General features: G+C 38.1%; 1 protein-coding gene across 3 annotated transcripts in view; it reads right to left on the bottom strand.

Annotated features, from left to right (window-relative positions):
• REPS2 (RALBP1 associated Eps domain containing 2) overlaps positions 1-23,065 on the bottom strand; it is a 2,057,440-nt gene that overhangs the window by 1,606,132 nt on the left and 428,243 nt on the right. The gene's annotated exons all lie outside the window — the stretch shown is intronic.

Here is a 23,065-nt window from a genome sequence, read left to right as displayed (position 1 = left end):
TCTGTAGATATTTGACTGGTTCAGCAAGTTGCATCTTGCAGCCCTCATTGTAAGTGAATAGAAGTGCATGGGCGATCAGGTGCATAACAGCCACCAGGGTTGAGGTAAAAAAAAAAAGGAAATATCCTGACTGCTGACTGGATGAAAGGTGAAACATGACAGACTCCTGGCCCTTGTGGGTACAAATGGGTATGATCAACTGTGCTAGGGCCAGAGAGTCAACAAGCAGTCATGAGACTGACCAGGAGAAAGAAAACTTTTAGCGCACAATACTTAAAGTACAAAAATGGCATTTATTAAAAAGCAGGGATTATCCATAAAATAGTTCATATCCTCCCTCTGGGCCAAGAAATGATTCAGAGAGAGTATGCCACTGAATTTCAACACAAAGTCAAAGGTCTCTAATTTAAGTACACAGAAATAAGAGTATACATGGTCATATTCATGTTCTGAGACCATAAATAACTTCTGAAATCAAAGCAGTTGTATAGAAAACTGGAAGAAGTTCCAACAAGTAAAAGACAAAGCAGACCAGTTGCCAATCTGCAAGGTCCCCAGAAGATAAAGCTTTAGACAGACAGCTGTCTGCACCAAACAGAGACAAAAGGTCCATGAAAGAGCCTTACATGATGCACAAAAAGATCTGGAAGCCAAATCCCACAAAAACAATTCAATGATCGATGTCATACCTAAAGAATCTGACACCAGTGCCTGCTCAACTACATCTTACTAAAACAGACTTTAAGTTACCCAGCCAATATGTCAATGGTGAGTGAATGCCCCAACCACATCTTAGCACCTGACCTAACAGCTCAGAAACAGTGACCTGGGGCTTTCATTATCTAACCTAGCAGCTAAAAAGGTTAAAGGTGAGACACCCCATATATCTTGAAGTAAACCAGACAATATAATGAATATCATCTATTTTTTTCTATCAGGACTACCATGTAGCCACAGACAGGTAGAGAGAGAGGCTTTCTGTGCCACACACACAAGCTCTGGAAGAACAAAAAGCCAGAGTGCACATTTTATATCCCGCAAAACAGTATGTGCTCTGAACCAGTGGGAAAAAGGTACATCTGGGCTTAGCCACATTTAAAAAAAAATGTAAGACTACAAAATTCCCCTCTTAGAAGCACAACAGCCCAGTAAGAAGCCAGAGAAGCACCGATGTACATAAAAAGGAAGTAGGCTCAGGGGAAACCGCTTGTTTGGTCAGCAAGTCAGAGGGTCACCGGTGGATATAAGAAGAAAGTAGGCTCAGGTGACTGACTGAATTACAACACTGGTAGCTTAATAATCAATAATACTTGCTTTTTTAAAGACTTCAGTGTAACCTATTAAGCTGCCTTGTGCATCAAAAGTATCCAGATTTACAACAAAGCATTTCTGTTGGACTGTGCAGGCTGTGAAGTATCCACTCATAGTGATGAATCAAGAAAAAAGATTTTGGCTACACATGCATCAATCCTAAGAAATGGTGCACAAATATTGGTGGTCTACAACATTAATAAGAGTAAAGACAGTGGATGATGATTGAACATATTCAAAACTTCTCAGTTTATTTACCCAAAAAGAAACTTACTCTTGCAGGGTCTAAAGCAAGATGGAGAAAGGGAAGGGACAGGGTGGACTTGGCACCTGATGACGGTACCTGAAGAGTGGATGCCAAGAAAACTCAAGGTTTCCATTTCTACCTGTAGTTAAAAATCTTAAAACAGTTTGAAATTAAAAAAAAAACTCTTCAATCAAATCAAATATTTCACTGGTACAAATAATTACTAATAAAAAATAACCCTAAACATTAAAATAAGGCATAATCCTAAAATTAACCCAAAAGTGAGATGGTATGCTACTCATTACCATGCCCTCTCTGTGGCATACTGGTCACGGCCAGCCAGTCCTTGGCCAGGTGCCGTGTGAGGAAAAAACAGATACTGAGGGCTTAGATGCAACTCTTATCAGTATTTTCAGGAGATTTCTCATATGCAGAGAGATAAAATATGGAACAAACATTCCTATCTTGAAGGTTGGTTGTCTCTTGCAGCTTCATGTACAAAATAGTGGCAAAACAACATATAAACCTTTGGGGAGTAGTAAAAGCACACACTGGCTGCCATCATGAATAATCTCCAAGAAAAGGCGGACTGGAAGGGAGGGTTGTGAATACTAAGCAGCAAAAGCTACTTCTGTAAGATCACATAACTGCAGTAAAATATCAGAAGTGGATCGAAATCAAACAGGGATTATTTCTGCAGGATGAGGAGAGGTGGTCTATATATAAAACAAATAGGTTTTCATCAGGATCTGTGTGTATGTGCTTGTTTTCAACAAGATGAAACAGTACTGTGATCAGAATTAATTTCAGATGAACAAAATAAAAAAAAAGAGGTATACCCAGTCAAAACATAGTTATTTCATAGACATGGAATCTGTTTAACTCATGTCATTTCACAGATGACAAAGTATAAGTGCCATTTGTGTGAATCAAACCTGCTTTAAAACAATTTTTAGTGAAAATTAACCAATTTGTTTTTGAAGGAAGGAAGCCTCCCTGTGCCCACTATTAGGAGGGAACAATGGGGAAAAGTGCAGCTTCAATGACTGCTGAAAGGGGATTTCAGTGAGTTTGATTTGTACAAATGGCACTTGCACTGAATGCCTTTGGCAAAATCACAAGAGCTCAGGCAGTCAATGAGTGAAGCCAACAATCAGTCTTGTTTGAAGGTATCAGTGGTGTGTGTGTGTGTGTGTGTGTGTGTGTGTGTGTGTGTGTGTGTGTGTGTGTGTGTGTGTGTGAGAGAGACAGAGAGAGACGGTAGCTGAAACACATTAAAAATGCACATGCATTGCATGTCTTCAGCAAATCAACTGAAGGAGGCGTTGTTGTGTGTGTGTGTGTGTGTGTGTGTGTGTGTGTGTGTGTGTGTGTGTGTGTGTGTGTGCGTGTGTGTGTGAGAGAGAGAGAGAGAGAGAGAGAGACGGTAGCTGAAACACATTAAAAATGCACATGCATTGCATGTCTTCAGCAAATCAACTGAAGGAGGCGTTGTTTTGTGTGTGTGTGTGTGTGTGTGTGTGTGTGTGTGTGTGTGTGTGTGTGTGTGTGTGTGTGCGCGTGTGTGTGCGTGTGTGAGAGAAAGAGAGAATGTGAATGCGAGAGACAGACGGAGAGAAGCCGAAATACATTACTGTGATAAAAATATTGTTCACTTAATCACAGTCAAACACTGAAGGTGTATTAAGGCAAACTACACATGAAAGTGACTGACCATGGGTATCAATTGAACATGGTTAAACAGTTTATCTACCAGTTAGGAACATTGCGAATGTGTGTTGGGGAGGGTCTGCAAGTGAAAACCAAATGACCACAGCTTTATCGAATAACAATTTATAGGATTTCTTCACAATTAAAGGGAGTTATCCTGTCAGACAAGAACTACCCTACCAGGAAAGACTCTGTGTAAAAGGAGATGAAACTATTGTTTTTGTGATATTTCATGAACGAAAGGAAAACACACCCCATAATTTGACTTTTAAAATCATTACATTTTTATTATAGCATCTCAGTGTATATCTAGTGCAAACATTATTTGATAATTTTGACGACAAATACTCACGTATCCTTTTTCTGACAAGAACAGACATATAATGCATGCAGTCTTAAATATATTGAACAGTGACAATATCTTAACTAAAAAAATAAATAAAACACTATTTATATGTTCACAAAACTGACATTTTCAAGCATATGAAACACTATGCCAAAAAAGAAGATATTACCGGGAATCACTGACTAGCAAATGGAAACACAAGACAACTGTTCCATTACCTTAGCACCGAAAGCATAAACTAAGCAGAGTTTATAAGTGAATAAGGTTTGTTGTCTAACAAATGCACTAGGAAAAATCTAAATATTTCAGATATATAATCCTGTAGTGATAAGTATTACTTACAATTTATATGGTCATCAAAATGTGCCAGGCTACCAGTTTACATTACAACTACCTTCTGTAAGAAGGTGCTGTGTGACATTTTTTTCAGAGTTGAAAATGTAACACCAGCAAAGGACATATCTGTACCTAGTTGGTGTGCCATCAGTAAACAACATACATTTCTCTGGAAAACTGGTGTGTGTTATAAGAAAGATGCCACCATCAAATTTCTTGTATGAAGCATGGAAACATGGCCTTGCCAACTTCAATGCGGAACCCCACATACAACTTTAAGGAAAGGCTGGTAATCCTAGGTGCAATCTGTACTGAACATCACCCACTCAGACCTAGTAGACACAGCACATATACCAGTAGGCCAAGTTAATGCAAACTTTACCTCTGAAGCAACTCTCAATTCCACGAATGTCCTTATATCTCTTCATATTACAAAGGAACATGTACTGATTCTTATCTCTGAGATGAAAAATATAACTTCCATGGGGCTTGAAAATTTACCTGATGCCTAATAAATAGTGCTAAATCTGTTCTTGTGGAGCCCTCCTCTTTAACCTAAACCACTTTTCTACAGGATTTATCCCTGAAGTATGGCAAACTCCAGTAGTGATGCTCCTACACACGAGGGTGGCCCTACTATGGACTTCTGAAACTATAGACCTATTAGCTTAACTTGCCTTATTTGCAAAACCATGGAATGCATCAGATCTTACCTTATACACTATGATATTTTTTTTTAGGCCAGACTCAAATCAGTTTGGCTTTGTCAAATGGAAATTCAACTTTAGCTAACTTATTTGAGAAGGTCACAGGCTGAAGACAGCAGTCATTCTGTTCACAAATGTGTATCTGGATCTGACCACAGCATTTGACAATATCTCATCATTCAAGGTAAACCTGGACAACTGGAAGGGCACTCAAAGTCACTCTGGGACTGATCTGTTTTACACTTTTTGAAAGGGGTACAGCATGAAGGTGGGTACTGGCAAGGCATAAATGGTCTTGTGACTCATTTGCCTTGTAATTCCTATGAGCTACAATATTCTGAAAGTTTAACTAAGAACTGTCAAGAAGAGGCTGAGATATTGGACATTCTGCACAGCTGAGTATACCTACCATTTCATAGTCACAGCTGAATTGGTATTAGACATGCAGGACTTCCCTTCAGGGTTGAGAATGTAATAAATCTGCAAAATATGTTCCAATGGAGATGGCATTACAAAAGGAAATCACACATACTTCGCAGACTACTGCCATTTGCCGTCACTGAAAAGAAGCCAGCATTAAAACTCCATTTACTGAACTTGACAATAAGACAAATGTACTTTCAACATTAAAAAAATCTGTTTATAAAGGTAGAATAGCAATATTCAATGCATTTTGTATTTAGCTATCTGAATATAACTTCTGGAAAATGTTAATACCAACAGACAAAAGGGAAATAATATATAGCTACAGAATGCAGAGTTTTATGGGCTCTCCACCATAATAGTCTGTTATGCTGTATACTCTATTTCTATTAGAGGTGGGGTTATGACTTCTATTAAAGACAGAAAATACAGTACAGAATCAAATTATAACTGAACTGAGTTTGCATTGTATCCAAAGTTAAAACCATACATGTTTCTTCAGAATAGTTACCTTTCTCTTACGGACTGATGCTACCACCAAAACTACCTATACTGTTTTTGGAAATACTGAAGTCTAAGTGTGGAATGGAAATCTTGACTGCGTTTTATACCAAAGGCTGAAATAGGTACAGGCAACTACTGCAAGGTTTTACAGGCGGTGAATTCCATTATGGTCGCTATGTATATATACATATGTATAGCTATCGCAAGGACACAGTGCAGTCTACACTAGTCCAAAATATGCTCATATATATATGTGTGTGTGTGTGTGTGTGTCTGTGTGTGTATGTATATATATATATATATATATATATATGGATCTAGGACTGTTGAACAAATGTTCAACAGTCCGAATACACTTTAACGAAAGTGCTTTCATCGAAAAAGCACTTTCGCTAAAGTGTGTTTAAAAAAAAAAAAACATTAAATTTGCACCCCCAAACCCCCCTACTTTAATATCCGCACTCCGAGATTGCACTGCAGTGGGGAAAAGGGAATTTTCCCTTATCCGCACCATAGTACGACCGGCACAGGCATGCTTACACAAAAATGCTGCTTCGGTGAAAAGCATTTTCGTGTAAATATGCCCGTCCATTCGCGATTCGGTAAAAATCATCAAGTAAACCTTGAAAGTAGAAAATGAAAAGTATCTTGCATGGACGATGGTAATTTGTTCCTGCGTGGAACAACTTTGATGGAGATTGTTACCAATATTACTAAAGATGTACTAAACATAAATTCACCTCTCAAATTACTGATGCCAGACAAACTGAATACCAATATACTCCATAAATAACCTGTCTTTTGGCAATATAAACTAATATTAAACCATTTCCTTATTCTCCTTTCTGCTATATCTTGAAGGAAACAGATCCAATATTTTTTTTTAAACAAGAGTGGTAGAAGGTGGTACAGAAACCCCAACAGGTATTTAATGTGAAAATTCTGGACTTTTTATTAAAATCAGAAGTTAAGGAATAGGAAAACATTAGCTCAGTACTTAAATTGTGGCCTTATACAACTCTTACAATTTGAAGAGGAATATCTGGGTGTCAGGAGATTTAAAAGATGAAAAAAGACCCAATAAATCTGCTTGCCATGACAATGGACTGTTACATGCTTGCTGAACTTTACTGTAAGGTGATGTTAAGTGTCAAAAGAATCTAGAAAATGTAAACAAACTATATTATGACCCATGTTTTCTTAAACATATGTACATGTATTTTCTTACTTTTAGAAGGACTAGATTTCATCTCCTCAATAAAATCTAAGGCTCAGCTAGCATCCACATTCGCTACAGAGAACATGTATACCAATGTGTGTTTACAGTGCACTATATTTCATATACCAACTTCTACAAGTGCTGGTATTTGTAAATTAAAGAGAACAAGACCCACAACAGTGCCCTGAGGAACCCCCAATGAAATAAAAAGCTCACTCAATATGTTATTAAGTCTCATTCTAACAGATCTATCATTCCTTTTTTCATCCCATTGGTAACATATCTATGGATGGCCACATTAAAGAATTTATGTGCCATGATGCAATGATCCAGTAAAGCAAATGCTCTGAACATAACCAAACAATAATAAAATCAATAGGAAAACATGTTTCCAGAGCCTTAATATCAACATCATTAAATAACTGTCTGTCATATACATTTTTAAATAAAGCTGTGTTGGTGACAAAATATGACACTATGTTCCAATAAGCTACCACCTAGCAGATTTAAAATGTAGCGTTCCATATGCTTTATAACAACATTTTACAGAATGGGATCAAAATACATTTTCTAGACTAATCTTGTCTTCTCAATTGTAAATCAGGCCATTTATCAAGTACCATGTATAACTGCAGTGGTTACACACCTCTAAAAATTATGAACAAGGTCAGGTGTCGGCTTTTTTATAATTTTCATTCAATATGTCATCTTAAATAATGTAATTTTTTGTATCCGCGGTAGTGGTGTCGCCTCACAGTAAGATGCTGTCCGGTTCAATTCTCAGCTAGAGCGTCTTCTGCGTGGAGACATGCGTGAATGGGCTTATCTTCGTTGAAGGTTGTGCGTCAGGGCTGGTAACTCGCCACATAAAAATCAACTACCAATCATTAGCGGACCGGAGTTCTGCTGTGGCGACCCCTAATCGGGAAAGGCCGAAAAGACACAAACAAACAAATGTGTATGGCTTTTGTTCGGGGCGGAGAGTTTATCCCATGGATTAATTACACCCACCACAAAAAAAAAAAAAAAGACTAACAAGACTCTTGTGCAGTGGTGTACAATACTTGAAAATAAAGACATCGAGATGTCTTTATATCCAGGCAAACCAGCCAACTGTATCCTATATTTGGTTATGATATACTTTATCTGACAAATTTTCTCTAAAATTTTAAATAATATGACAGCTATGGTCACGTGTTATTAAGTAGTAACTATAAGAATCGTATCAATAATGCTTTTTTATGACATTAGGACTTAAATAATACTTGTGTAATATCTTCTGTGTCTCTACATGCTGCATAAAAAAAAAAATCAGCTTTTACATTTATAGTGTGATACACACAGCTTAGAGATGTTATTGTCACCCCTGCTTTTAGTGACAGCATCCAAAAGTCTAGTCCAGATTGCTGGTCTGGAAACAGGAGAAGTAAACGCCAAAAAGGAGGGATCCAGTACTGAAGCCTTGGACACACTACTAGTACATTGATACCTGCTATGTCGGGATGTTTATTAACGGGACTCAGCCTAGAAAGGCATTACTGAGGCAACAAAGGCCATACAGAAGCCATTGCACAAGGGACACAGGCCATCCTTGGCAAACAAAGTTGAACTATCAAGTCATCTCTTCCCAAGCAGACACATACTGGACCCCCCCTCCCACCCAAGAATGGCACCAACTACTAAACCAATTGCTGAAGTCACTCATGTTTTCTTTGTAAATAGGTATCATTCAAGGTAAAAGAAGGATTTCACTCAGGACCAATGTCTTACGGGTATTTGACTCAGGCATGATGAGATCCAGCATGTCTCTCTTCATGCCCCTTGGGTTGTACACTTTAAATCATTAACACCCACAAAGGTTACCACAAGCCTATGTTCATATCTGTCTGCTGACAGGGACTTAACAGTCCTTGTGACGTCACAGATCCTGACTACAGAAAGACAACTAACTATAGCTCTATCTTTGTCCAGTCTTATGAATGCGGAATCAATCTGCCTAACAAGTCACCAACTGCAAAATCATAACTGTTGTTGCTTATGAAATGGCTTGAGATCTACTTCCGGATGACCCTTTATCATGTATGGGCATGGAGTTGATGTGGTGGTGCATATCTGCTGAGATCTAGTTTTATTAATATTATGAGATTTTATCTCTGAGCATATAGTTGCTCGTACAGTTTCTGAGAGTATAAAGTGTTTTTAGGTTGGCAACAGGAGGGACACAAACCGGTTTACCTTCTATTTTGCCCATGTGAGTTCTGCATTTAGTTTGGTCTAAGTGCTAAACATATATTTGTTCATAACTTGGCTAGGTGGACGGTACTAAGAGAAGGCACAACCACTGTGTGAGTTTGTTTCTGGGGTATGCCCTGCACTTGTTCCTACAGGGTACAGTTGTACCCAAGAATCTGTTTACGTGCTGGTATAGTATGGTGTGCATTTCTACGTATTCAGTGGAATTAACTGGGTTTGGTGGGGATTCAAAGCTTGCTAATATGTCACTTAGTTGTAGGAAGTTTGTCTTAAAAGAAATTTCTAAGGTACCTTGGGTGGATCAGACAAAACCAAAATAAATAAAACTAAGGATAGAATGAGGTGATGGCCATCATGAAGTTATTTGATAATTTGTAGCATAAAATATTATCTTATATTTTTTCCTTACTTTGTGAGTTTTATTCCCAAGCTTGCTTGCTTACTCTCTTTCTTAATTCACCTACTTTTTGCTCTGTTAAATTATTTCTGTATCCAGGGCTGAGTCTGCAATTCAGCACTGTTGATCAGTGTCCTACCATGGTAAACAAACTAACAAATAAACACAGTCGCTATAGCCAATGCTGAAATAGCTTAATGTCTTAACTGCACTATTCTTTAGCCATCCAATGTGACATTTGACATTGCAATTCACTGTGTTAAGGCAGCTGCTTTCTTAGAAATAGCTACTAATGATCTCATTAGTTGCTTCAGTCTACTTCTGAAGCAGCAAAGAGTTCCCAAGCCCCTATGCTTATCACAGTCTTTCTGGAGCTGAAGCTTTTAAAAGCATATGTTGAGGCAAATGGGAAAAACTACAAACTGAAACCATAAAGCCAACATCAACCTACCCCACAATACTGCACGAAAGATCGAACTTCTGTGCTCTGCTACCATCATGTGGGGAAGAGATGGCATGAGCAACACACCTGAATTACTACCAATACATACTGATACACACAAAGCACCAATGTAAACCACTGCAAAAACGGCAAATGTATGCTAGTATTTACGGAACTATTACCATGAAGGGACTATGCCATGTGATGGAAAAGACACTGCCACAAACCAGTACTCCAACTTGCCATCAAGATGCTGGCCCAACAGCAAAGAAAGAGTATCCAAACAGATCTCCAAAGTCCTAGATATAATAATGAGTTCAAGGTGTTGGAAGGGTTAACCAAAGAGGATACTTTGCTTCATCTGCCTAATTTAATTCCATCTCTGAGGGGAGAAAGAGAGGTCAATCGCTGCAAGAAGTAGGACTCCTGTTAGAGACTGGGATCCTTTACTTACAGTAATGATGATGATGATGATGTTAATAATAACAACATCCTGAAAGGTATCTTTGCACACTTGTGCAGCAGGTGGCATTACCGCACTTGTGGATCTCAGGGGGTAGAAGATGACAGGAATCCTTGATAGAACTATGGATAGCTGCAGACGACACTGCAGCACCTCATGACATCACCTGACTCACAGTCAGGTGACCAATAAACAGCAGGAATGGGATGAAGATCTCAAACCTATACCTCAAAGTTATAAGCTAGTCAGTCTGGTATTTAGGATTAATGGAGGGAAGCATAGGATAGAAGTAGCAAATGGTCCATATGTCAATGAGAAGTCAGGGACCATAAAATGCTTTCGGGATGTCCTTAACTTCAAACCACAGCAGTGAGCAGTATGTATTTCATTAACCACTTGTCATTTTCAGAGGAGAGTATGACTTTAAGAGCAAGTAAAACTATACTAAACTGTCAACAGGAACATTTTTTATCATGTGGGTTACTCAGACGTTTTACTCTTCTCATACCTGCGACAGTCAGGCATTAATGTCAAAAAAGGTAAGAGTGTGGCCCCATGTAGAAAATAGGAATAAAGGGGATTGATGATGACAGTTGGTCTAATAGTCTATTTTACTGAATGAGGCATAGTGAGATGTATACTTAGATGTGTACGAGTCTGCTTTAGCTGGTGCTTGAGGTGACCTATACATAACCACTGCTGATCTGATTTGTGTGTGTACATTGGCAGTGATTCCCCTTGTGTGGTATTTTCACTTTCCTGCACAGTTGTGCCACTGTTGAGTTAGCATATTTAACTAAGGGGGTGCAAGGGGCTTGCCTCCCTGCAAACAATATGTTTTTTAATATTTTTGCCATGGGTATTTTTGACTGTATTACATTGCAGTTATTTTGAATTTGATTAAATGGTCTAAGTGAAATGAGCTTTTAGCCATTTTGACTGAGTCGTTTTTCAGTTAAATAGTCTTTCAGTGACTCGTCAACAGTCCACATACAAATGAATTTGCAGTAAATTATGTTGAACGTGATCAACTTTTAAAGTATGTCTAATATCAGATTTACAGCATTTCAGATACACGTCTGCACTGTATTAAAGTCTAATAGTTATGTATTTGGAATACTGTGTTCTGTTACGTTAAGGCTGTGTGTGACAGCAAAGAGGGAGAATGGCTATAGTGGTAGAAGTTGCTGCTGGCATTGTTGTTAGCGTGATCTGGCTCGGATTTCCATTTGCAAGCGATATCTCCCTCGTTGGATATTGTGCAACCATGGAGTTTGTATATTTAAGTTTGGGGGGGCTTGCCCTCTACAAAGGGGATGCAGGCGGCTTGCCCCCACCTGCAGCAAACGTTGTTTATGGCATTTGTTGTTTGGGCAATACTTAGAATAGCTGCATTTTGTGTGTTCACTATTTAATAGCAGCTATGTAACTAAAATCACAAAAACGTAACTCTTAAAATGCAGGACACTGTATTCGGTACAAGGAGATGAAAGCGCTAAATCAGTATCAGTGAATTACATGTTTCGTGTATCGTTTTGTTTTATTTTTTAGCCTGTGGGCTTTTGTAATAAATATACCTTGTTTGTGACGACCTTGCATCGGCTTGGATTATTCGAGTCCTGGTAAAGTTTAAAGACAGCCTTTATTGTACCGAATACAGTGTCCTGCATTTTAATGGCAGCTATGTTCATCTGTATATATTTTTAATTTCAATATTCAGTTTTTAAAACCTCTGTTGATATACCGACACACACACACATGGAAACTATACATCTATTTACCTATATATATATATATATATATATATATATGTGCAGACATATAAAATAACAGTGTGTTGGTTCCATTTTTTGAATGCATGGCAGAGAAGAAAATAGGCACATGTATGGACTTGCAGTGAGCCAGTATTAGAAATTTAAATAATTTTGGTAGCTGGAAGAGTGGAGATATCACTTTTTAAATCGGATAATCCAAAATAAAAAAATGAAACAGGGAGTGGTCCCCTTAAAGTTAGATGCCCCCAGCCCAGGTAGTGAAGTCAGCCGTACACCTCAGCATTTGAGGCCAGGAAAATCTTAATATTGCAGTAGTTTGATTGTTGCACCAGCCTGAGTCTGACTGTTATTTCATCAAAACATTCCAGATGTTTCGAGACTGTGAGGCTCAAAGGTGGGAGTCTACTTTGGAGAAATCATAACAGTCAGTGAAATTCCTGGTAACCGAGAGACTTTGAGATGCTTAGAATTGTCAACAAAAGACCTCTTCTACTGACACTTTGAAATGCCTCACCAGAAGATTGTTGGTAAAAGACTTTGAGTTAAATTTGCACCAGCGGAAGTCCTAGTGATAACAGACCTGAACCACCTGTTTCATACAGTACTGGTACAGATAGTTTTTCCACAGTACTATTTAGTCAACAGATACATTTAACACTGTCAGCTGTAAAATGCATTTTTGCACCCTGAGAGTTGCTACCAAAACAGTTTAGTTTACTGAAGTGTTTGCTTCACTAAAACTGCACTACTGAGTAGTTTTATTTTCACCTGATGTTACATTTTTGGTTCCTATCGGTGGCAAAGTCAGCCTTCTTTATTTTCTTCTTTTTTTTTTTTAACAAGAAACATCTTTATTAAATTATCACTTAGGACATAAACAATCATACATCTATATAAATGAAAACAAACAATATTGACATAATCTTAGTTCCAAGTATTTTGCATCACAAACCACTCTGACAATTTTAATTGCAAACATTATATACCACTTCTAATCTATTCAGTAATTGCCAGTCAAACATTACACAGCTCATTCAAAATCTGCTTTCTTATAAACCCCACCCCCATTTTTTCCTATGCAATTTGTTCCTAAACTTTTCTAAAGATCCCAATTCCAGTTGTTTTATCTCTGTTACAATATTCACTAATTCTAGTACAGCTGGTTTACACTTGAATTTCCATTTTCTAGTAATTGTTTTTTTGGCAGCCACCATAATTAGACTCAGCAAGGCCTTACTATGTCTAGGCAATTCCAATTCTGTATCATAGCTCAGAAAAATCATTTTACCCAGTATCTCTGATAGAGTTGTCTGCATGGATTCTTTAAAGTCTGCCAACTCATTACACTTCCAGAAAATATGTTCCCAATTACCTCTTTCTTCCCAATCACACCTCCAACATCTGCTGTCCACCTCTGGAAAAATTCTCTGGAGTCTACTTGGGCTATACAATATGTATGCAAACATTTCCAAGCAAAAATCCTAAGTAATCTAGATTTTCTTGCATATTTGGGAGACACACATATATCCCCCATTGTCTCTTTGTGAATTGCTTATCCAATCTCTCTTCCCAATCCAAACCTCCTCTGATTGATTCTTATAGTTATTATGCAATATTTTATACGCGCTACTAATTATTCCTTTTTAACAGCAACTTCTTTTCTAGAGTCTACAAAAAACTCTACCAGTGCTGGTCTTTCATTTAGGAGCCCTCTATTTCTTTTTTCTTTGCCTATACTCTGATATCGATCCTTGATAGGAAGGCAATCTCTAACCTGTAGTCCAAATAAATTATTGGCATCTTCCCATTCTATTACCTTTCCCTTTCCAGTTATTTGCTCCCAATACCTTTGTTCCTTTGCCATTTTTTCAAATAAATTCCAGCCTCCTCTGCGTTTTGTCTGTATCCCTAGTTGCAGTCATCCCTATTGGCAGAATCTCCTTTCTCCATTCTCATGTTGGCTCAGTTCTTAGAATTAATTTCTGCTACTGTATGAATATAATATTCTGCATGATTATTGTTAATCTCCTTCCCCCTTGTTTCATCATCATCACTTTCCACTTTGAATTACATGTTTCTGCTTGTGCTATGTATAGGAGCCTTAACTGTGTAGCTGTGATATACACTTTCAAATCAGATAATCCCAATCTGTCTTGTTCTATTGGAAGAATCAACTTTTCCCACTTGACTCTTGCCATCTTCCCCTCCCAGATAAAAACCCTTTAGCTCTTTATTAACTGCTATCCACAACTTTTCCTCTGGTTGATAAAAATATGCCTCACAAGTGTTCTCAGTTTGCGTATTAGCTTTTGTTTAGTTTCTTCCCACATTCCCTTAGCTCCCACACTGGAATAATTTTAATCCATGCTCCTAAATACTTCATTTTATCATGTCCCCATAAATATGGATATCAGTCAACCAATTCATATGTGGGTACATAATGCACCACTATTGCCTTTGCCTTAGCTTCATTAATTTTGTATCCCCAAAAAATTTGAAACCCTCTCAAAATGCTCCACAACACTGTAATGTAACTTTCTGGTTTTGTCGGGTATAACACAATATTCTTCTGCAAATAGAGACAGCTTTTCTTGACTACCATGCCAATTATATCCTTGAGTTTCTGGGTCTCTTATTTTCTTTGCCAATGGTTCTAAATACAACGTAAATAACAAAGGAGAAAGAGAACACCTCTGCTCAAGCAGAAATTATCAGATAGGAACCCACCCACTTTAATTTTCATTTCCAGTCCCTCATATATCCTACTAATCAACTTATAATTTCATCAGGGAATAAAAATGCTTCCATTGTCTGACTCAAAGTCCCAGCTTACCCTGTCAAATGCTTTCTCTGCATCAACACCCACCAACAATAGTGGCATTTTCTTACATTCTGCTTCCCTCCGGATGATCAATATTCTGTTAATGTTGTTGAAAGTTTGGCTCCCCTCCATATAACCACAATGATCCATATATCTATCAATTTTGGCACCACTTTTGCCATTCTTTTAGCCATTATAGTCATAAACACTTTATAATCATGGTTTAGCACTGAAATGGGCCTGTATGAAGCTGGATCTGATGGATCTTTACCCTCTTAAGGCATTACTGGAACCACCATTTTTTCCAGGATGTTGGTACTTCTTCTCTTAAAATACTGTTAAACAAAACCTTCCACATATTTATCATTTGTTTTCCCTCCTAGCTTCCAAACCTCTACAGGAATACCATCTACTCCTGGGGACTTTCCTGTAGAATGGTTATACATCATCATTTTTACCTCAGCTCCTCCTATCCTAACTATTAGTAATTGAGCCTCATCTACCTCTAACCATGGCACATTTAATTCTTCCATAAACATTTCCATCTGTACCTTTTCCTGATTTCCATATTTCTCTGCTTTATATAGCCTTTCACAGAATGTCCTTGTTATAGGCTCCCTGAACTTGTTGACAGCCCTTTCCACTTTCTGCTGCCAGAGTCACTGTGCTCTAGAGTTATTATCAATAAACAGTTGCTTAACAGCAATCTTTCTAAACTCATGCATATTATTGAGGTAATCCCTTATTTTCTGTTTAGCATTCTGCAATTGCTCCTCTTCTTGTCTGTGAAATTCCCCCTATTTTGCAAAACTTCAGCATGTGTCAGTCCCTCGAAATAATTCTTACTTCTTAACCGTATCTCCCTTTCTTTTATTTCTATCCTATTTTTAAACTCAATTTACATTTTATCCCACTCCCTAGCTATATCTTCAGAAGAAATTTATATCTCCTCTAATAGCTACTGAATAATTTCCACTACCCATTACTTAAATTCCTATGTTTTCAACAGACAGGTGGGAGTGTGCCAGCATCTTATTTTTATTTCATTGCCCTGTGTTTTTTATATTAGTTATTATTGGCGCATGATCTGAAAAAGTTATTGGGTGCATATGAAGACCATCAATTAAATGAACGTGTTCCTGTGAAATGTAAACTCTGTCGAGCCTAGCACATTTTTTTACATCTTGGGGAATAATACATAAAGTCACTCCAAACTCCTAGTACTGAATTCACATCTTCCATGCCAAATATTTTCACAAATTTCTTCAAAAATCTACTGTCCTTTGTTATATTTTCCTTTTTGGACCCACAGACACATCTTCACTGTTGCAAGTCAACAAACAGTCCCCTACCTGTAAGTAGTATTCCTTGCTGAAAGCTGATTATTTTGTCCAGAATTTTCTTAAGTTCCATTACACCAGTTTTAGGTGGAATATAAATACATGCCAGTGCAATCCTCCTCCCTTACCAGTAACCCCTTAGTACTACATCTTTACCATTATTATCTTTTTTATCTTATTCTATCACTACTGGAGCTCTTCTTATAAGTAATACAAGTACTCCTCTTTTCCTTTATCCCAGGTATTCTAATGAATAACCATCCTGAATTCCTTTCTTTATCAAATTCACATGCTCAGTTCCTTCCAAGTGCATCTCATGTAGCATAACTATTTGCACTCTACATTTTTAATACAGTTCACTACTCTTTTATGCATTTATCTGTGAGAGCATTGACATTTAAAGACATTACCGAATGCACCATTGTATTAAAAAAAAATACTACTCTCACCTTTTACGTATAACAGTACTTTTGTTAAATGTCTAGCTCCAGCTTTTGTGTTACATGCATACACTGTTTAGCAGGTTGATCTTTTATACAGCTGTCTGTTGTCATACCCATTTTTGCCTACTTCACAACTTACAAAACTTGTTTCATTGAAAACCCTCAAACAAAAAAACCCCTCCAATACCACCTAAAACCTATTAACTTAATAAAACACGAAACTATGTACATATTCAAATATTGAAGTTTTCTCCTCCTAATAGAAACAAATTTTCCAAACTGACACCACACACAAACACACACACACACACACACTTGAGTTAACCTAAAAGGTAGGTTATTCATGCTAAGACACATGGTGCAGCCTCTGCTTCAACTAAGTGCTATCTAGTTTTGTCTTATCTTTACAGCTCTCCTAGCTAAGGACTTGAATGCTTTCAGAAAACAATCCCCTAGCCATTTCTCTTTATCAGATTGCCTCCTGGAGACATGAGGACCAGATACAAAATTGTTACTAAGCAAACATTTATTTACTAGGAAAAAACTTATAATACTCAATATTCTTTTTCATTTACTTGTTTTCTCTTAAAACCTTTTACTAGATCAAGCTAAGGGCCTTAATCCAGTCATACTCCATACAAGAACGAGAAAAAGCACGCTAATTTTTCTTTTGTCATGCTCTTTTAATCAGACTTTTGTTCTTTTTTTTCAAGGAGAAAGAGAGAAGAAGGGAGAAAAAAGCAGCAGCACCTGTTTACATTAGTATCCCCATTACATTTAAAAAATAACTGAGGAAACGTTACTTTACAGCACGCAAAGAAAATCATGCACTAAAAAATATTATAATTAAGAAAAAAATGTTTTACTCACAGTTTACTTTCTCCTTCCTCTTCCCCTCCCCCTCTCCTACGTTTTTTCTGAACAGTAATGAATTGAAGTAGGACATATGCTTTAGAGTACCTACACATTTAAAAGTCCAAAAGAGTATAATATTTCCAGATTTTCTTGTTCTGTCATGTTTCACAAATATAATTATTGCTTTGTAATTTCCAAGTTACTAGTTATTTTTCCTGTTTATCTCCATCGCCAAAATCCTGTCTTTGCTTTATTTCCAACATACTCTCAATTCTTCTAGTTGACTCTTTTGCTTTTATCCTTCTCTCAAGAATTCTCTGTTGAAACATTGGAAAAGGTTTCACTGGCACATTCTCTCTGTGGTCTTTGTTATCAGAAGAACAAGAAGCAGAATTACCTTCTGTTTCACAGCTTACTTTTTTGTTGGTCAAACTTCTGTATTTCCTCCTTAGCATATACTTCATCAAAAAATTATTTTTCCCTCTACGGAAGAATATTTTGAAGATAGCTGGGTACAGCAGTTTGACTCTCACACCTGCTTCTCAACATTCCCTGAATAGTGGAATAAATGCACTCCTCTTCTGCCTGGTATACAATGAATAATCATTCTCCACAAACCCTCTGCTGTCTCCCACTTTTAGTACTTCGTCTTTCTGCCACAGTTTTGTTAGAATCAACTCCTTCTGCTGGTAGGGTTGCATCTTTACAATTAAAGGTCTACATTGATTTCCCATAGCCTGGTTTGGAGCACACACACTGCAACGTCCCCACTCTGGGCCAGTAATCAAGGAGCCTGAAACCTCACCACTGGCAATGGAGAGGAGCGTTCGAAAAAATGGATACGCCCAGTATTTCCAGATGCAGCTCTCTGCATCAAGCACAATTTCCCTTAACAGCACACATGGAACACACTGAGACCGGGGTCCAGGTTTCCTCATCTGTCCAGACCCCATTAACACTCTCCACTGACAACTGTACATTTGAAACCTCAGCCGAGTGTCAAAGCAAAGTCCTCCAGTACCCTTGCTATGAAACCAGTGCTTTGTGTCCCTGCTCCAAGAAGCTGACACACAGACCAAGATTTGATTTTCACACACACACATGCACACCTGGGAAAGGCTGGCACAGATTTACTAGCTATGACCCCTTCTGCCCAGACTATAAGGTGGTTAAACTGCCACCAGATACCCTAAAACCAGCTACTCTAAAGCTCTTACAAGGGTACTCAATTACACTGAGTGAAATTAATATTAATACAAATGATAGTGTTTGGCCAATGCAGTAAGGCTTCCAGGAGTGGCCAGAGAGTCACCAAGTAGACATAAATCCTCTCAAAGTTTAAAATATTCTCTAAAGGACCAGCCACAATGAAAAGTTTAAGGCAAGATGAGGTAGGTGAGGGGTCCTGCCTTGTCAGGTTACAAAGACAGACTGCTCTGAGACTTCAGTCTCACCTATTATTAAACATTACTTTCAGTGATGGATTACAGAATGACATCACATACATCTGGTCATCTGATTTCTGGTTCCCATGCTTCCCCCCTTGGCTAGAAGCTGTCAGGATTTAGCATGCATGTGTGAATAACACACACACACACACACACACACACACACACACACACACACACACACATACACACACACAGCCTTGCTAACATCTGCTGCAGCTCCTGAAAATCATAAAACAATTTCAAACCTCCACCCTTGAAAAGTAGTGATTAGTTCAGCCCAATGCCAATGAGGGAAGCTTCATAGTACAGTTGGTTTGTCTGCACTGAGAACTGTAAGATACAATTTTTAGGGCCTAAGCCAGGTAATTTAATTTCAAACTCTTTTCAAAGTTTGAGATTAACCTGTTCTCTTCCAGTATCCTCTGTTAAAATATATACATTTAAAGAGTTACAATAATACATGTATATTTCTTTTGCTGTCCAGCAGGCTACACTGTTGGTACATTTTTAACACAAGCAGCTTTACAAATACCTTTTCAGCACAAGCATCTGTACAAATCAGTTTGATATACAAATGACATACAATTCTTTACAAAATTCCAGCTAGCTGTGCTGGTATATGTTACACATCCACTGCCCTACTTCTCATGGCATAGCTGGCAATGCCTCCCACTGTCACACACACTCAATGTGCCCTTTCAATTAACAACTCCTGCTGTGGAATACCAATCCAGTTACTTATTTATGCTTTCATAAAACTAACACTGGTTATTCTCTGGTACACAGAAAATCTCAGGTTTTCCCTTAGTGCTCTGTCACCTAATTCTATTATTTTTTGAAATATCTCTTCTTGAGCAGTCTCACATTCAGCCAGCCCTTTCTTCATTTTGACCTCTGATTTTTGCAGTTTTATCACCATATCTAAATATCTGTTTAAAGCTTCTTCCATTTTTCCAGCCTTTTGTTGTTTGAGTCGATATAATCCATCAGAGTTTCATTCATTTTAATCAGGTCTGTGTGCAGTTGTCTTATACAGCACTGCTTTTTGATGTACTTTTCCCAGTGAATGCTTTTTCCTCACCTTTTGTGGCCGTCTTTCCTTCAGGACCTCTGTATTTCTTTTTCCTGGCATCCAGGCAGTGAGTGCACTTACTATGCAGTTACTGAAATTTACCCAGAAATATAAACCCACTGGCTTTCTCTGCTGAGTTTCTGTTTTCACAATGGAAGAGCTAGAATTAAGCTGTTTCTCAATGTGCAGCCATATCTGAAGAGGTTCCTTAGACTTGTATATCACCCTGCATTATTTTCAGTCAGATAACACCTATAGTTTTATAACAGCCTTGATGTGTTTGCTGCTGGAAATTTTACAGTACGTATATACATATGCACACAGTTTTATGTCTCTACTGTAAATCATTGATTGTATCATTAAATTTTCTTATTGTGTTACTGCTTACCCCCCTGCACCTGGGAAACGCCCTATGAACTTTCCTTATAGCTTTTAAAATGAATTTTCCACTCTTGTCAACATCTTTTGCTCAGTACAGTACAAACTATCAGACACACATATGAACACAATTTCAGCCTATGTATCGTGGAGCACTTCTCTTTATGATCTCTTTAGATTACTGGTAGATATTTTCAGTACTCAAGGTCAAGATTTTGTAACTAATGAGTAACCTGAAGGGAACTTTATATTTAGAATGTGTTTTTTTTTCCTTAAAGATCCACAAGACTTCAAAAAAATGCCGTTGTTTGATACACAGGCCCCACAAATACAATCAGTCCTGCACAAAAGAAATGTAACTGATCTGCAACTGAACTCCCACACTTTGCATAAAACAGGCATCTGGAAAAATGAAAACATTTAGTGCTCAGGATGAAAAAGTAAGACGGCAAGATTAAGTCTGTTCACTCCTGTAACATCTGTTGTTTAGATGCAGCCTTGACAATGTAGATGACCACATCACAGTACACAAACACTCTCAAAGGCAAGGTCTGGCAAGGAGTCAGCTCAGCTCTTTCAAAGCAAATATGAATAAAATGTCTTCAGTGTCTTTAAAAGATGTCAGTCTATTTGTCAACTGACTACAAATGTACACAATTTATAAAGTGGAACACCTACCCCATACCAAGCGTGCACTTACATATACAAACACACCTGCAATACTCATTTCATAGGTTCATAGATAGGTACTAGGCTATCGGCCCTGGAGCCTATACAAGCCCAGCCAAAAAGGTACTCTGGCTTTTTCCACCCAAGAAAATTATTTTCCTGTGCCACTGTCGAGCAGAGCCACAGAGGTGATCACCGGGGTGAATTTCCTATTTCCCATCCAATCATCAAGGTTTTTCTTGAAGAGTGCTAATGAGGAGCTTTGTTTGATATAGATAGGTAGTTTATTCCAGAGTATGGGAAGTCTCTGGGACAAGAATCTATCCCGCCGGCATGTTCTGTTTATTGTGGTGACAAGGTTTAGGTCTCTAGAGCGTGTAGCTCGGAGGGATTGGGATTTCTTTAACTGGAGCATGTCCAACAGCTCTGGGTTTGACATAGCTTTGTATGTTAGGCAGAGATCACCTCTGAGTAGGCGATATGCAACGGAGTAAAGCTGGAGTTTTTTGAGACTGTCTGCGTAGAGCATCTGTTTGTGGCTCGTAATCCTCTTTGTGAGGTATTTCTGCGGCCTTTCCAGTTGTTGTAGATGTCTTGTGAGGTACATACCAAAAGGGGCGTTGTACTCTATAATGGGTCTAATGAGTGATGAGTAGAGGGGAACAATGACCTCTTTTTTTCTGGATGAGAAACCTTTTGTGATGAGGTGTGCAACTTAGAAGGATTTCCTGACTACTGTGGCGATGTGATTATCAAAGGAGAGACTACTGTCCACCTGTGTCCCAAGGTCTCTTATCACACTTTCGGTGTTAAGTATACTACCACCTATGTTGTAGTTCATGAGTACAGAGTTTTTACATAAGGGGATGACAATGCACTTTTTGGCATTGAGCTTGATGCGTTTTCTTTATCTATACAGTTCTCAAATATGAACATACCCCTGACTTGACTGGAAGCAAGATTTCTGGTTCCCATATTTGGAACTTGTATTGTTGTAAACAGTTCCTGAGGGGCATAGCTAAAGGTTTTATGTGGTTTACATCACTAGACCACCTAACTGGATAGGATCACTTCAGTGCTAAGAAACTCCTACAAATTTATGGAAAACAAACAGGGAAAACTACTGGAGGGGGGCAAACAATCTGAAAGTTAAAAATGATGGTGGGGAAGAAAACTGGCAAGGAATATGATAACAAAAATGAGAATGAAGTAAACTGTTCAAAAGCTATAGAAATGTTAGAGTGAGATGCATGGCCCAAGGGTAACATTAATATAGAAAACCAGAATCTCATATCAGAAAATAAAGAAAGTTAAAGATTCAGAGACAACTGCCTCAGTACGAAGTATTGCTAAGAGAGAAACTGACAATCATTATGGGGACGGAAAGTACAGTTGTGTACACTTACCATAAATGTAGATGTTCGAGTGTATTCACTGTTGCAGTCATATTTGGGTTATCTGCTTGCAGTAGCCCTCAGTTGGCCTGATTATCAAAGTTTTGGGTCCTGCGTTGGTTGCTATGTCATCCTCCATGATGTCAGGTAGTCAGGGGTATAAAGCATGCAGCCGATGCCATTACATCAGTTTTTCTTCCCCCAGATGTCAGGTGCCCCCATAATGGGAAGCAATTATATATACAAGGTTACAACTCCAACAAAAAAGCAAATACGCCAAAAAGTTTTAAGCATAGTAAACGAGAATAGAGGTATAGCCAAAAGAAGTCAGGGGGCTGGAGGGAGGCTCAACCAGGACTGCAACAGTGAATACACTCGAACATCTACATTTATGGTAAGTGTACACAACTGTACTATGTTCTTCGTGTTTCACTGTTGCAGTCATCACATTTGGGTACATTCCCAAACTGAAGGATGGGAGGAGGAAAGTAGATAGCATTAGGACCAGC

Source organism: Protopterus annectens, chromosome 5.part1, assembly GCF_019279795.1.
Source record: "Protopterus annectens isolate FY-2018-M chromosome 5.part1, PAN1.0, whole genome shotgun sequence".
In the NCBI taxonomy this organism is placed as follows: Eukaryota; Metazoa; Chordata; order Ceratodontiformes; family Protopteridae; genus Protopterus; species Protopterus annectens.
Note: the sequence above shows the minus strand (reverse complement) of the source record. Positions and strands in the feature narration are given on the sequence as shown.